Raw genomic sequence first — 14,224 nt, forward strand, 5'->3', positions numbered from 1 at the left:
GTCCTTTTAAAATTTATTACCGACAGTTTCAAAAACAGAAAAGAAAAAAATTCCTAATCTCAACAGCCTGATATAAGCATTTCGCTGTGTTTAGGAAGAACTTTCTAATGATTAGTAATAGTCTCTGAAATTAGAATGGACTACCCCAAACGGTAGGCAGCTCGCCATCACCAGAGATATTCAAACAGTGACTGGACAATCACTCCATGTGGGTGATTCAAAGGCAAAGAAATCATCTGATAAAGGACTGTGCCGGATGACCTCTAGAGTTACTGGGATTCTATGATATGTGAGCTGGAAAGTCTCATGATAAAGTATTCAGAAAAATATTACTGGAGTCTCTGTGCAGGGCAGGCTGGAAGCAGAGATAGTAACTGGTTGGGAGGTACCTACTTTGAGGGCCACAACGATTTTCACCTCTGGCCCCCACCCCTACCCCTGACTTGAATCCCCAAATTACAGTGTCAGAAGCTGACTTAATGTTTGCCTAATTCCTCACCCTTATGATCTGATGCTTGATCCCCTCTGCAACCTCTTTGCCAATAGTTATCTTGCCTCTCTCTGTTTAAATACCTCCAGTGATGGGAATATCTTGTCCTTTCAAAGCCGACCATTGCATAATATTTGGTCATCTTGAACCATCATAAAGTTCTTCCTTAGGTTGAGTCAAAATATGTTTTCCCAGAGCACATGCCCTTTGTCCCTCTTATCGAGCAAAACAAGATGACTCCTTCTTCTATATGATGAAGCTTCCAATATTTGAAAACTTGATCCGGATCCACCACCATCCCCCTTTTGATCCCTTCTCCAGGTTCATAGACGATGATTCTAAAATCCCCTCACACTCCTGGTCTCCGTCTTTTGTGCGTGCTCCAGGTTGCTAATGCCCCTGTTCTTGTGTGGTGTCCAAGGCTAAAGACAGTCCTCCACTGTGGTCTAATGAGCAGAGAAGAAAGCACAACTGTAATCTCCCACATCCTAGCCCTGAATTCATTAGCATTGCAGGCAGCTAATGTCAAAAATAATGAGCCTACAGGCACCTCAGACACCTGAAACCTTTTCACACAGAGTCACATCTCTCCTCCCTTGCACTGAAGCATTTGGTTTTGATGAACTAGACTATGAAACTTTACCTTCCATTTTCCTGGTTCATTATGGCCTCTTGGGAATCTTCCTGAAACCAGCATCATTTACAAATTTGACCAGCATGCCATCAATGTCCTGATCCAAGTCGTTAATTAAATTATTGGACAGGCCAGGGACCTCCCTTCAGGCCTCCAAAGATCCATTAGTCACCGGCTGTGAATACACCTTTACCGTCCTATCTTCACCCCACATTTTTTCTTCTTATCCACAAGGACATCTCACACCAGGACATTCTTAAACAAAGTAACATTGCATTCTGAAATCCTCTTTGGAAACAAGGGAGGGGGGAGCGAAGGGAGCAGAGATGAAAGGAGTTTGACCTTTAGATCTTCCCCTCCCTTGTCCCCAGTCCCATGATGAGTTCCATGACCTCAGTCTCCACGAAGGAATTTCCAGCCACCAGCTCAGGTAGAGAAAGTTGAAAGAACTGAATTTAGGGTCAGAAAAACTGCATTCAGACCCATCTCCGCCTCTTCCCAGCTGTATGACCATGGGCAAGTTCTTTAACTTCTCTGAGTCTGTTTGCTCATCTGTAAAACAGGGGTGATAACACCTACCTCACAGGGTTGTTGTGAGGATTAAATGGGAAAATGGATGTGAATGTGCTTTGTAAACTGTAAGCACCGTACAAATGTAAGATATTATTATCATTATTTATTGAGTGCCTACTGTGTTCATCAGTACAGGGTATAAAAAAGATACATAAGATATGGTCCCTGCCCTTGGGGAGCTCATAATTTTGTAGGGGAGACATGTTCACAAACAACTATAACATAAAGTAGAAGAATAGGGCAAATGGCACAAGTTGTTATGGTAATTTAGAAAAGTGCAGGTCCCTTCAGACTGGGGGAAATGAAGGAAGGCTTCATGGAGCTCTATCTGCACCTCAACAAGTGGCTTGGATCTGACAGAAACAGCTGAGAGTGGACAGAATTCCAGGTGGAGGAGCCTGGGAATGGGGATTTATGGAGCGTGTCCGAGGGGCTGGAAGCAGTCCTGTTTGACTTAAGAGGCCATGAGGCTGGTTGGCCACATCACAACTTGTTTAGACATGGTCATTCCTAGCATGCCCATGACAGAGCACTGAGCCCTTCAGAAGGGGGCCCAGGATTTGAGCAGAGCCGCCGAGGTTTGATGTCTGCTACTCCTCAGCTGACCACCTTGAAGAAAAACAACTCTTCTGGAGGGTGGAGGCATCTGAAATGATTCCAGGGAAGTCCCATTTTCCTTATCTGCCGCTGAGAAATAGGTCTCCGGGAAGGGTGAGGACTGAGGCTGCATTTAAATCCTTGGAATCTTCAGCTGGAAGATTAAAGATTCAAGCGTTTTTATTGAATGAGAGTTATCAACCATATCTGAAAGGCTTCTTATTTTTCAATTCCACGTGGGGAGCGGGGAGGGAGAGAAAAAGAGTTCAAGGACTCTCAAGGTCCATTTCCTGCCGGTTTCTTTGGAGTTATGGTTATACTTTGGTGCCACCTGGTGTCCGAGATGGAATATAGCAGCCTCCTTCCTAAGTTGAGAGCACTGGACCGCCGCCCAGCATCTAGGATGAGGCAAGCTTCCTTCCAGTAGGGTAGAGTCACTCTGGGGTCTGGGTAACAGAAAAGAAGAGGGAGAAAGGGAAAATGCTGCTCCAGGCAGGCCTCATGGCCATCCTTTCCTCTGTCGTTAAAGCTCCAGGATTATGTTTGCCGTGTCCCTCTTCCCCCACCCACCCCCCACTCACACACACTTTCTTACGATGGCTTGAATATCCGTTAACAGATGCTACAAGACCTCTCTTTCAGATCTGACCAAGAGACATTGTTGTCAGCCTCTAGGGTGGCCAAGGGAGGAACAGTAAAAAGGTGGTCTGGTTCCCCCATGAGCTCACCTCTGTTTCTTCCCGTGTGAGTTATACTGTTCTAGAATGACTGAGCCCGAACTCTTCCATGAGAAATCTGTTCCCGGAGGCTATGCTTAGGCTTCCTACAGCCCTTCTAAAAGGTTAGGGGAGGGAGACTGGGGGGGGCCTCAGAGAGTAGAACAGATGGTAGCCCCTTTTGCCCTCAAACCCCATTCCTGAATAGATTCAAAGCGATCGATAAAACTAAAACCGAATTGGTCTGATGATGCCTCACAATAGGGTAATCGTAGAGGGTAGATTGAGGGGGTCGCTTGAATTGGGATGGCCGGAGCTGAGTAAGGACAAGACTGAGCTAGTGAAGAGGTGAATCCCTCTGCCACTGCCTGCATTCTCAGGTACCCTTGAAGTCTGCTTTTCTGTTGTGCCCCCATCTTCTCAGGCACAGCTTTTGCAGGCTTCTCTGAGTGCTGGGAATCCTGGGTAGCTCTCAGTTTGGATTATGGATTGTGGGTGGGAGACTGAAAATGGCTGAAGTGCAAATGGAAGGAATCAGCTAGATTAGAATGCTTCCATTCTCAGATCACTACTTTTATATGTCCCAGCTCTTCCCTGGTCCCTACAAAACAGGGAGGCATGAGTGGAGGCCCCCTACCGGTACTGGCCAAGAAGTTAACAAATCCCTTTTTATCCTGTAGTTTAGCTACAACTGGGTTGCCAATTTTTTTTAAGTAACATCTGCTAGGAAACAGATAAGAAGACTAACAAAAGAACATACAAACAAATGGGTTTAGGGGTTAACTAACATTCCTTATCCTATCCTGGATCAGCTAAAGTCTAACTGTAGGTGAACTTACCTGGTGCAATGTACAGGGGACCCAACCAAGTCCTTTTGTGTCAAGGCAACCTTGCAAAACAGGTGAGAGGCCAGAAGTTAGACCAAGCTGCCTAGACTTTAGCCTAACAGATCTGGTGAGATTGGCAGTCCCGGGCAGAATCGGCCTCCCACCTTGCCTTCTGGCAGGCACCCAGCTGCCTTCTGGTTGCGCAGTCACCCTGACCCCTGGTAACTCCCACACTTTCCTGCTCCCTGAGAGAGAAGAGCCCCGGTGAAACTCCACCCCTTCCCATATCGTTTTTATGTTTTTTAGGACCTATGCTCTGACAAACCTAAGTGTGCTTATGAGTTTAATTGGCAAAAAAAATTTGGATTCGAGGCTGCTTCTGAAAATCTGAATCCTTGGTTGGCTGTTCCTATCATTCTCACTAGTATTTCACTTAGTCCCCTAAAGTGGCCATGCGACCTTGATGGCAAACGCCATCTTTCCAAGCAGCCTGCCTGCGCCGCAGCACACTCCTCTAACTACGGCTCGCGCTCTGTCTTTTCCGATTTCAAAGCCTTACGACCGCCCACTGAGACCCTTTTTCCGGTCTGAGAAGCCTGGGAGGCTCTCAGGTCATTTGTGGAGCAGACGTGATTGACACGGTCTGTGCCTAATGAATGCTCGTCTCCTTCCCAGCTCAGATTACTTGTTCCGCTCTCTTTCCCAGCTTCTTTTTGATGACTCATCCCTTAAATTCTTCGCTGACGCTCCTTCCTTATACCCGCCCCGCCCATCCTATCTCTCTTGGCTCCTAGCTGTCCGCCACCCTTGGGGGAATGGTTTTTGTGAATCCTATCGAGTGTAGTTTTTACAGTGTACTTGAAACATACAGAAGCAAAAAAAAAACACAATTTCCGCGCAGGAACGGGAAGGTTCGTTTCCTTATAAGGAGCTTAACCCGTCACTGTTCTTTGAGCTTTCTCTTTCTCGTGATGGGGGCTGGCTTCTGCCTCTGTTTCCAGTTCAATTGCAAACCCCAGGCAGCTCTGAGTTCCTAGCAAAGGTCAAGCAGCCCCGCTTCAGCGGCTGGCCTCGCAAAGGGAGGACTCAAGGGGAGGCGCGATTAGGGTTGGAAGTTTTCAAACATTTCTGTGGGTCTCTTGGGCATCTGCATCAGGCACATATGACAGCTGTGCTAGGAACTACGGCCCTAAAGGGGAAACAGACTTGGAGTCGTTAATGGCGTGGAGAGGGAAGTGGGCGATTGGGGGTGGGGGGCGGTGCGCAAAACAAGTAGGGGGTTGAGACTGAACTTAGAAGCTGTCCTCGACCCAGTCCATTTAAATAAGTGAATGAATGGACTTTCACCTGGGCAAGTGTCCTCACAGCATGCTTTCCCAGATAGGGTCAAGTGACGCCAGCAAAAGATATATAGTAGGAAGTTGGCAAGGAACGGGCTGAATTTGTCCCCTTTGGGCACTTGTAGGCTCAGTTGCTCTTTCATGCTCACACACTCATCACCACGTCTCTCTGTCTCTTATGCCACAGCTAAAGCCTGTTATTGAAAGCTTCAGTTTGCCTAGGTTTAACACTGCCTGTATAGGGCTTTGTGCAGAGTGGGTGCACAACAAATTCCCTGGAGTCTGAGTATCATACCAAAGGCTAGAGACTCAGGGACCACCCAGTCTGCAAAGTGCTCTCAGACTCGGGCATCTATTCAGAGGGAGCTTATGCACTTTGGTATTGTGTCTCTGGGAGAAAAGAGTAGTTTGTTGCTTGGGGAAAAGAAGGTGCTGAGAAATATGTAAGGCACCTTCCTTTTCTGTTCCCTCCTCGGCAGCCCCGCTGCTCTCCCTTTGGAGGCCCCTTGGCTAAGTCCCATACACACAGCTCATTTGCATTGTCCAGGCTTGCCCCTCTGGCCTCTGAGAGGAATGTAGCCAATGAACAAGAAAGAGGCAGCATGCTTTCTGCCCCTGCTGGGGTGAAGAGTAAGTGGGGACACAAATCCTGTCCCCTCCTCAGCTTCTGCTTCCACCTTCTCTCCTTCACCTTCATCAAAAAACAATTTGGAAGCGTTTCTCTGTCCAAAGCTGTGTCTGTCCTCATTACTTTGCACACAGTCCTTGCCCTGACCATCGAAGGCAACAAGGAGTGAGTGACACCGAAAATGCAGAAAACACTAACACATGGAGATGGGAGGGGAGAAATGGGCTAATGTGGTAAAATGTGGAGTCCAGAGATGTTCATGCCAGTGACACATCTGGGGATCAGTGCCGTTTGTGGCTAAGGAATCAGGATAAATGCATGTAATGGTGATGAAAGTGGGGGTGGGCAGTTGTGAGAGTTTTAGATCTAGGTAGATTGGGACAAGCAAAGCTATTGGCTCTTAATTGTAACGGATTCCTAGAGGAGGTGCGATTTCAGAAATAGCTGAGTGACAGAACCAAATGGCCACAAGGTATTTACATCCTGAGGTGGGAGTGGAACTTGCAGATGGAGTAGACTTTGATCAGGAAAGTTTGAATAACCACTGATTGTTATTCCTTTTCCTCCTCCCTTCTCAACACACACTTGTTGAATGCCAACTCTGTCCTAGATATTGGAAACATAAAAATAAGAATGATTGCAAATAGTTATTGAGTACGTACTATGTGCCAGGTACTGTGTTAAGCACATTATCTTATTTACATCTCACATTGGCCTTATGATGTAGGTATCATTATTATGTCCACGTTGTAGATGAGAGAACTGTGGTTCAAAGAGATGAAGTGACTTGCCCCAGGATCACACAGCTGGCTGTAAGTGGAAGAGATGAGATTTGAATCTAGGCAGTTAGAGTCTAGAGCCCATGAATTTAATCAGTATGCTTTACCTAATCTTCTAGTTGGGCAATGATAGAAATGGAACTCCTTTGATGGCAGGGGAAGCAAAACAGGGAGGGCCAGGACTCTGAAAGTAGACCAGGTAAAGCAGAAGATCCCAGAAGCAGCAGCAGAGTCCCCAGTCAGCTATTTAGACAGGCAGGTAGAGCAAGCATCAGGGTAACCAGGATACAGCAGACACTAGGAGGAAGCCCAGATAGGCAGGTGGTTGGCAGCCAGAGTTTCTGGCAGCCAGTGACAGAGGCTCTGCCATGGGGCCTGGGCTTCCAGAGCAGGATGCCAGATGTCAAAAGGTCTGGCAAGAGCCAGATGAAGCACTACTCTAGCAAAGACTAAGGTGCCAGACAGGGCACCAAGGTAGGACTAAGGAGCTGGGAGCACCTGAATGGGGCTTTAAGTACGGGCTTCTATACAACAAACCAGGAAACAGCCCAGTTATTAGAGCTAGGAATCAACTCCATTCATTCATCCTCCCATCTCTTCTTTCAACAACATTTTTTGAGCTCTCACTAGGTTGTAAGCGCTGTGCTAGGCTCTGGGGTAAGACACAGTCTACTGGGGGGAGCCAGACCTATAAAACGGATAGCTACAAAACGGTGATTAGTTCTATATTAGAGGAACAAACAGACTCTGTGTGTGGAGGAGGGAGGAGACTAACTTTCCTTGGGGAGTTCACAGAGAATATTAACTCTGAGCTGGGTCTTCAAAGAAGAGGGGAAATTTCCCAGGCTCTGAGTGGTAGAGAGGATTTCAGGCAGAGGGAATACCATGGGCCAAGGCTTAAAGTTTTGAAAGAATAGGCCACATTTGGGGGACAATAAGCAATTCATACCGGATCATGGGGTATACAGTAGGGAGGGGTGGGGAATATGAAGCTGAAGAAGACCTGAGGCCAGATTATGAAGGCTTTTGTGGGTGCTGCTGACAATCTTGGACATTCTCCCACAGGTAAAGGAGACCCAGCTGCGGTCTTTATGTTGACAAGTGATGGGATTGCACTGAGGTATTTCGGGAAGACTGCATGGGAAATAGTGCCCAGATGTACTGGAGGCAGGCAGATCACTCAGGAGGTTATTGCAATTGTGCAGGCAGAAAATGATAGGAGCTTGAATTAAGATAGTGACAGAGAGGATTAGTTCAGGAAAATATTTCTGAGGGAGAGCTGACAAGTCTCAGTGACTAATGTGGTGAGTAATGGGGAAAAAGGAGTCATGGACTATGCCAAAGATTTCTTGCTTGACAACTGGATATGTGGTGACATCATTCACATAAAGATTGGGAATATAGGGTAAGGAGTGGGTTTTATGGGAGGAGATAAGGAGCTCAGTTTGGGATATGCTGAGTTGGAGGTGCCCGGTGTTGTGCTGGTAAATGTTTAACTACCAGCTCTGGAAGGTGGGGGGGATCCTTAATTTACTGATTTCTGTGGTGTAAATACACCCACCGTAGCCAATTTCAAGCTACCAATGTGACGTCAACCCACTCACAAAATTCCTGAAAATTTAACAATTAGTCTCAAAGCCCCAGAAAGGACTGTGCCAGGTAATCTGGGGCACAGGCTTCTGATGGCATTACTTAAATAATTTTGAGACCATACCACTGGACTTAGGATTTTCAAAACTCCAGTGGAGAAACTAATGGGTTCATTAAACTGCTAACCCAAGATCAAGAAGAACAAGAATGAATTATATGGCACTGAATGAACTGATGAAGGATGATTATAGTTTTTGTTTGGAATATTGCTGCTGGGTTCAAGGAACCCCTTTCTCTTTTCTCTTTAGTTAGCTATACTCATGACAACTAGTATATTGTACTTTTGTAAACAGAAATGAAACTTATATTTTCTCCCTAACTGATCTCTTCAGAATTTTTTTTTTATTTATATTATTTATTTTTGGCTGCATTGGGTCTTCGTTGCTGCGCGCGGGCTTTCTCTGGTTGCGGTGAGCGGGGGCTACTCTTCATTGCGGTGCGTGGGCTTCTCATTGCAGTGGCTTCTCTTGTTGCAGAGCACGGGCTCTAGGTGCATGGGCTTCAGTAGTTGTGGCTCACAGGCTCTAGAGCACAGGTTCAGTAGTTGTGGCGCATGGGCTTCGTTGCTCCATGGCATGTGGGATCTTCCCAGACCAGGGCTCGAACCCTGTCCCCGGCATTGGCAGGCAGATTCTTAACCACTCTGCCATCAGGGAAGTCCTCTCTCCAGAATTTGAAAACTCTTATTGAGTATTCTTATTTCCATGGCAATATAATTATTTGCATAAGTTCAATAGGAATCTGTCCTCCTTGTAACAGGACATAATTAGAAACATTGCATATATAACCAAGATGTTGATTGGAATGTCATATTTGAAAATGATGCACAGAATCAGATATGACCAGACAGCTTTAAGGAACTAAGGTTGACTTTATGGAGCCAATACTTACAAAGTCCTCTTGAGAAAACTGGCCTGGTACCTGGCTTACAAGGTTCCCAGACTTACAGGTGAGTAAAGAAGGTCACTTCTTGCAAGGAAGGCCCAGGAATCTTGGGCTATTTTGGAGACCTCAAAAAAAGAGGAATTCACCCGCATCTATAGGTATTGCAAGTGAAATCTGATGGCAAGTTCTCAGCTTGGCTTCCAGAAGGCTTTTGAAAGTCTAACATGAGATTCTTCATGAACAGTTCCAGCAAAGCAAACTTTAAAAGGCCTATGTGGTCAATTACCATATTTTTGCTGCATTTATGTAAATAATCAAGCCAAATCTAATGAGATGAGATGTATTTTGTAAACAAGAATCAAAAAGGTGGGGTGGCTGTAGAGAGAAATGTCTGCTCTCAGGCCACAGTGGAATTAAAACAGAAATCAATAATAGGAAGTTAACTGGAAAATCCCAAAATATGTGGAGATTAAACAACACACTTCTAAATAACACAAAAGTCAAAGAAGAAATCTCAAGACAAATTTTAAAATATTTGGAGCTAAACAAAAATGAATACACAACTTATCAAAATGTGTGGAATGCAGCAAAAGCAGTGCTTAGAGGGAAATTTATAGCATTGAATTCTTGTATTCAAAAAGAATAAAGATCTAAAATCAATAATCTAAGTTTCCACCATAGGAAACAGGAAAAAAAAAAAACAAGAGCAAATTAAATCCAAAATAAGCAGAAGAAAAAAGAAGTAGAGCAGAAATCAATGAAATTGAAAATAGGAAATCAATAGAGAAAAATCAACAAAAACAAGCTGAGTCTTTGAAAAAAATCAATAAAATTGATAAGCCTCTGGCCAGGCTAACTAAGAAAAAAGAGGGAGAACACAAATTACTAACATCAGAAATGAAAGAGGGGTCATTATTACAGATCCATGAACAATAAAAGGATAATAAAGGAATACCACAAACAACTCTATGCCCACAAATTTGGCTACCTAGATGAAATGGACCAATTCCTTGAAATAGAAGCATAACTCAAGTTATGAGTTATGAGCATAACTCATAACAAGCAGCCAAAACTCACACAAGGAGAAATAGACAATCTGCATAAGCCTAATTATTAATGAAATTGAATCAATAACCCTCCAAAAACAGAAAGCACCAGAGCCAGATGAGTTCACTGGTGAATTCACCCAAACATTTAAGGAAGAAATTATACCAATTCTTTACAATCTCTTTTGGAGGATAGAATGAAAAGGAACACTCCCTAACTCATTCTATGAAGCCAGCATTACCCTAATATTAAAACCAGAAAAAAAGGGCTTCCCTGGTGGCGCAGTGGTTGGGAGTCCACCTGCCAATGCAGGGGACATAGGTTCGAGCCCTGGTCCAGGAGGATCCCGCATGCCATGGAGCAACTAAGCCCATGCGCCACAACTACTGAGCCTGCACTCTAGAGCCCGCGAGCCACAACTGCTGAGCCTGTGTGCCACAACTACTGAAGCCCACGCACTTAGAGCCTGTGCTCTGCAACAAGAGAAGCCCCCGCTCGCTGCAACTAGAGAAGGCCCATGCGCAGCAGTGAAGATCCAACGCAGCCATAAATAAATTAATTAATTAATTAATTTAAAAAAAAAACAGAAAAAGATTTTACAAGAAAAGAAAACTACAGACAAATAGCTCTCATGAACACAGATGCAAAAATCCTCAATGAAATATTAGCAAACCAACTTCAACAGTGTATAAAAAGAATTATACACCATGATCAATTAGGATTTATCCCAGGTATGCAAGACTGGTACAACATTCAAAAATCAATTAAGGTAGCCTATCACATCAATAAGTTAAAGAAGAAAAATTACATGACCATATCAGTAGATGCAGAAAAAGCATTTGATAAAATCCAACACTGATTCATGATAAAAAAAATCTCAGTAAACTAGGAATAGAGGTAAACTTCCTCCACTTTATAAATAATATCTACCAAAAACCCTACAGCTAACATCATACTTAATGGTAAGAAACTTGAAGCTTTCCCACCAAGATTAGGGGGTGTCCCCTCTCACCCCTCCTTTTCAACATTGTACTGGCAGTTCTAGCTAATGAAATAAGACAAGAAAAGAGAAGAAAAGTTATACAGATTGGGAAGAAAGAAATAAAACTATCTTTGTCTGCAAATGGGATGATATGTAGAAAATACAAAAGAATCAACAATGACAAAAAACTCCTGGAACTAATAAGCAATTATAGCAAGGTTAATATACAAAAGTCAGTCACTTTCCTAAATACCAGTAATGAACATGTGAAATTTGAAACTGAAGACACAATACCATTTACATTAGCACCCTCCAAAATCAACTACTTAGATATAAATCTAACAAAATATGTACAATATATGAGGAAAACTACAAAACTCTTATGAACAAAAGTGAAAAAGAACTATATAAATGGAGAGATCCTCCATGTTCATGGACCGGAAGACTCAATATTGTCAAGCTGTCAGTTCTTCCCAACTTGATGTATATATTCAAAGAAACCACAATCAAAATCCCAGCAAGTTATTTTGTGGATATCAGCAAATTTATTCTGGGCAATAGACCCAGAATAGCCAACACAATACTGAAGGAGAAGAACAAAATTGGAGGACTGTCACTACCCAACGTCAAGACTTACTATAAAGCTACAGTAATCAAGACATTGTGGTATTGGTGCCAGAATCGACAAAATGATCAACGGAAAAGAATAAAAAGCCCAGAAATAGATCCACATAAATATAGCCAACTGATCTTTGACAAAGGAGCAAAGGCAATACAATGGAGCAAAGACAGCCTTTTCAACAAGGGCTGGAACAACTGGACATCTACATCCAAAAAATGGATCTAGGGACTTCCCTCGTGGTCCAGTGGTTAAGACTCTGCACTTCCATTGCAGAGGGCACTGGTTTGACCCCTGGCCAGAGAACTAAGATCCCGCATGCTACGTGGTGTGGCCAAAAAATAAAAAATAAAAGTAAATAAAAATAAAACTCCTAGGAGATAACATAGGCAAAAACCTAGATAACTTTGGGTATGGCAATGACTTTTTAGATACAACACCAAAGGCACAGTCCATGAAAGAAAGAATTAATAAGCTTAAAATTAAAATGAAAAACTTCTGCTCTGTGAAGAACGTCAAGAGAAAGAGAATACAAGCTACAGACTAAGAGAAAATATTTGCCAATGACACATCTGATAAAAGACTGTTATTCAAAATATACAAAGAACTCTTAAAACTCAATGATGAGAAAACAACCCAATTTAAAAATGGGCCAAAGACCTTAACAGACACCTCATCAAAGAAGATAACCAAGTGGCAAATAAGCATACAAAAATATGCTCTACATTGTATGCCATCAGGGAAATGCAAATTAAAACAACAGTGAGATACCACTACACACTTATTAGTATCCTCCAAATCCAGAACACTGACAACACCAAATGCTGGTGAGGATATGGAGCAGCAGGAACTCTCATTCATTGCTGGTGGGCGTGCAAAATGGAAGACAGTTTGGTGGTTTCTTACAAAACTAAACATACTCTTACCATACAACCCAGCAATCACACTCCTTGGTATTTACCCAAAGGAGTTGAAAACTTATGTCCACTCAAAAACCTGCACTGAGATGTTTATTACAGCTTTATTCATAATTGCCACAACTTGGAAGCAACCAAGATGTCCTTCATTAGGTGAATGAATAAATAAAATGTGGTACATCCAAATAAGGAGTATTTTTCATAAAAAGGGATGAGTGATCAAGCCATAAAAAGACAAGGAAGAGCCTCAAATGCACCTTACTAAGTGAAAGAAGCCAACTGGCAAGGGCTACATAATTATGATTTCAATATATAACATCCTGGGAAAGACAAAACTTTGGAGACAGTGAAAAAATTAGTGCTTGCCAGGGGCTGGAGTTGGGGGAGGAATGAATAGGCAGAGAACAGAGGATTTTTACAGCAGTGAAACTACTCTGTATGATACTATAATGGTGGATATATGTCATTATACATTTGCCCAAACGCATACAATGTACAACAACAAGAGTGAATCCTAAGGTAAACTATGGACTTTGAATGTACCACTCTAGTGGGAGATGTTGATAATGAAGTAGGCTATCATGTGTCAGGGCAGGGAGTATATGGGAAGTCGCTGTACCTTCTTCTCAGTTTTGCTATGAAACTAACACTGCTCTAAAAAAAATTGTCTTTTTAAAAAATTAACAACCGACTGCCAGTACAGGCTGACTCCAGCATACCAATAGAGGTGCCTGAGGAACATCTAGGAAATATTTAGAAGGCCGTTGGAAACACAGGTCTAGAGCTAGCAAGGTCAGGGCTTCTCTACTCTTGCCTCGGTCCTTGCCCTGGCCCAGCTCTTCCTGAAGGGCCTGCCCATACACTTGCATTCCTGGAATAAGCTCCCTTAGCCCTCTCCTAGATACCAGCAAGTCAGGATCAGGAATCCGTCCTCCACAAACCCTTTGGATTGTAATTTAATCTTTTTTGCAACTCGATGCAAGAGTGTCTTGCTAGACTCTCCCAGGACAGTTTAGCCCAGTTCTCACCTGAGTACTCTGACAATATTTCCCAAGCTTTAGTCATTCAAGAATAACCTTCACAATTTTTGACAGACCCATGTGACCACTTGTACTATTATTTACTTAACACGTTTCTTTCAGTTGCCTTTAAATCAACTCCTCCTCCCTTTTTCTTCTTCCCAAGCAACAGTAGTTAAACCCACCCTTTAAAAACCCATGAGGAAGATATCACGCTGGAGACCAACATACTTTATCTCAAGAAATTCAACAGAGCTTGCGACAGATTGCTGTTTCTTGAGTTGAGCCACTGATGAAGTTGTACACACGCAGTTAGGAGCCATGTTGTTGGGAAATCTGTAAATTCAAACCCCACTTGGTGTCATGAGATTCCTATGGGGCTGGAGAGCAATTTGGAGAAAACGTTATATCCACATTTCCTATAGTACCTCACTACAGGGTTGATTGGGAATAGTGGCGGGCGGGGGGTGGCAAAGGTGGGATCTGGACTATTTAAATATTTTTTTCTCTCTATAAATCGT

The 14,224-nt window shown here is 43.4% G+C and overlaps 1 protein-coding gene across 1 annotated transcript in view; it reads left to right on the forward strand.

Annotated features, from left to right (window-relative positions):
- Window positions 1-14,224, forward strand: part of GJB1 (gap junction protein beta 1) — a 43,913-nt gene that overhangs the window by 6,749 nt on the left and 22,940 nt on the right. The window lies entirely within an intron of this gene.

This window comes from Balaenoptera physalus (genome assembly GCF_965194825.1).
Source record: "Balaenoptera physalus genome assembly, chromosome: X".
NCBI classification, from domain to species: Eukaryota; Metazoa; Chordata; class Mammalia; order Artiodactyla; family Balaenopteridae; genus Balaenoptera; species Balaenoptera physalus.